This window comes from Octodon degus, unplaced genomic scaffold, assembly GCF_000260255.1.
Source record: "Octodon degus isolate 3935 unplaced genomic scaffold, OctDeg1.0 scaffold00024, whole genome shotgun sequence".
NCBI classification, from domain to species: Eukaryota; Metazoa; Chordata; class Mammalia; order Rodentia; family Octodontidae; genus Octodon; species Octodon degus.
This window is the reverse complement of record NW_004524600.1, coordinates 8,406,245-8,409,619: the sequence shown is the minus strand read 5'-3', so window position 1 is coordinate 8,409,619 and position 3,375 is coordinate 8,406,245.

The window sequence follows — 3,375 nt, the reverse complement described above, 5'->3', positions numbered from 1 at the left end:
ATAACAGCACAATGCCAAACACTAAAATAAATCCAATAAAAGCTAAACATCCAAAAGCAAATAAATAGCTAAGTAAATGGTGATTCATCCACATCATAGAATATGAGCCATAGTGCAATTGTTTCTTGGAGATCTGCAGTGTACGACACCATACTAAAGGCTCTGAGAAATCTTGGACAAGGACATTATTCTTTATCTTCACTTTGTACCCAGATTTCCTCAAATGTATCTGTCCCTGGAAATCCTTTTCTATGTTAAGAAAATCTGAAATGCTGGTGTGGTCTCACCCAGGCTAAATATCCACCATCTTCCTTCTACTTTGGTGCCATCTCCATTAATCATGTGTCTGAGCGACTCTGACACTTGTCATGCCCAGCTTCATTGCTGATATAGAGTGACGTATTTCCTCATGAGATCATGCACTCAGACATGCGCTTCCTTTAGCGTGAGATCTCCACTGGCCCCTGACATCTTATTTCAAAGATCAGCAATCTTCTTGGCTTGAAAATAATGGAAAAAATATGGGAAATGACTAAAACCCTGACTGCTGTCTGGTTTTGCTGTTGTACTGTCACTCGAGGCTGTTCATCACTGAGAACATGATGAGCATACGTGACCTGTGAGGTTGAGGGTCTTGTAGTCTCCACCTACCTGCCACTTGGGGCAGAGAACAGAGGGGAGCCACAGATCACAATCCCCAGAGTTAGCATTTGCCTATGATTAGAGCCCCTCACAGTTCAGACAAAAATCGTTGGTTTATGTATCATATTTTATACACTGTCTGTTGATCTTGTTTTATGACTGAGTTTAAGTGTGTGTGGGTGTGATGTGAAATTAAGTTTCATTGCTCCAGCCTATCTTAAGCTGAATTGCAGAGAGAAGAGGTGGAGTGAATTATGAACTTGTACTGAACTTGTCTGCTTCCTTTTTGGTTGGTATGAATATGTTATTGAGCAGAAAAAAAAATATTTTCATGGAGACTGAAATGGTCCAACTGCAACCCAACCTGGCTGTGCTGCCAAGGCTTTCCCACCGGAGCAGCAGTGTATGTCCCTGGGGTATCCTCTACTGGCTGTTGGCAGGATGAGCTGTGCTAGGCAAGTGGCCAAAAACCAATGATAAAGAGCGCTGGGTAGGGCGGCTCTAACAGCAAGACCCTAAGCAATCCACTCTTGCCCTTGTCTTCTCCATTGTCTAACCCCCAGAAGTCCCTTCCATTGACTCTCTTTGCTCACTCGTCTGACAGGTACTCCTCTTATATTGCTTTCTTTCAGTGCCCCACTACAGATCCCTGTGTGAAGTCTCTGCCAGAATTTGGCTGTGATTCACACATAACAGGCCTTATAAATCACGTACTTCTGTGTTCTTTAAGTGATATGGTGTCCTGCACCAACCCTAGACCTCTCCTAACTCCATTTGACTGGCTCAAGCTAAAAAGCATTTTTTGAGAGTTTCTTTTATTTTTTCCTTTATTCTGTCAATGAGGAAATCATCTTAAGCACCAATGTTAAGAGCCAAATAAGCTGGAAGAGGAATTAAAATAGCATCAACATATGTAATGATAGGGAGGAAAATGAGAAACGCTGGAAACTAGAGGTTGTATAAGTAATGTGATAGGCTCTGGGTATTACAAAACCTAACTCTGATCCCTAGGCAATGCTGATTGCTGTGTTTTCATGAATGAGAATTCATGTTGAAATGTCACTGAGCCAAGGTGCTTCCCGTCCTAGAAAATAGAACCTACAAAACTGGTTGTGGTGGGAAGTTTGGCCTCTGTAAGAAACCATCTGACAGCTCTTCCATGTACTTACTGCATCACAGACTTGCCCAGGGCAGCACTCTGCGATGAAATCTCCTTCCTCACTGTCATGGAATGAAAAGAGGCAGATGCTTCAGTCCCCACGGGAACTGAGTGCTTCTTCATTCTCATCGTGCCTGTCATACTTGCAGTTCTAGCTCACGCACTTCTTCCAGGAACTATACTTCCTTGCGCAATCTAGAAGGATTCTTAATTGTTTGGATACTGTCACCTCCTATTCTACTCAGTTTTCTTGAACATAACTCAGTAAGACTGATCATGTAGCGTTCAGTAAAGCCTACCTTCAGGTTATAGACCTCTTCTTCTACCACTCTGAAAAATGAACTTTTACTCATGCTCTACTATCCTGCTTTGTGGATAAGTAAATGTCTGAAGATCTCAATTAAGCAGAAAAAAGATTATTCTCACATGTAGTCTTTATCGTTCTGAAAAAATCTCATTCTTTTGCCCTGTTTTAGTTTGTTATATATAACAACTGGCATACAACATTTTTTTTTCCCTGAATTTCAAATGTACTGCATTTGAAATCCAAGTATAATGACATTTATGTGTGTATTTCAGTCACCAAGAGAAGTTTGGTTTTAAAATATAGTACCTTTTCTGAATGAAATCACTCTGAGGAGAGCTGAAATGTTTTCTTGGCTCTCTTCCTGGCCTTTAGACCTTCTTAAAGTTGATTCTCTACCCCTTCCACTATTTCTGGTAGTCCATGAGGGCAGAGTTGTAGATAATGTTCAGTTTCCATGTTCATTTCTTGAGTCTTGACTTCTTTTTATGTGCCCTAGAATCTTCGTGATTTCTATTTCAATTTCCACCAGTAGCCACTACCTTTAGTTTTGCAAGAGTTGTAAGATACTCTTGTTACTCCCAAGAGGATGACTGTCTCCCTTGGGATTTGCCTTGACTGAGCTAGTGGAGCCTACATGTGCTACCAGTGATGGGTCTATAAGGGTGTGATATGTCACAGTGCACCTTTCTCCTCTTGTCCTCTGTGTCCCCCACGACCCCAAATCCTCAGGTTGCAACCTTAATTCCAATGGGGTAGTGTCTGGAAGAAGGACATTTGAAAGATGATTAAGTCACTGCTGCCTGTGACCCAGCAGACCTCTTGGTAAAATGGATTTTCAGTTTCTTATCTTGAGTGCTATATTTTACCCTATGACTTGACACAAGTTGACAGGGAATTAGGCTGGGAGATAAATGCTTTGTTCTAATCAAAACTGTTTCTCTTCTACAACAACCAAATCATTGTTGCAGAGCTGGAGTCTCTCAGATCCCCATAACATGGATCAGGGGTATTTTTCCCCCAGTTTTAAAACATGCAAGATGTGTCTGAAGCTCACTGTAGCACACAACTTACATGCAATTTGAAGACCCCTTCCTCAATAAGAATAGCTGAGAGAAAAGATGTTGGGAATTTTAAAGGGCAGTAGAGCACATGGGAGTAAATCACACGGCATTTTCTTGCAGTAATGTCTTGTAAAAGACTAAGAAAGTTATAAGATATTAATCGTAGAACACTATTCTGGGAAGGGAGACAGGGACTGGTTAGGAGG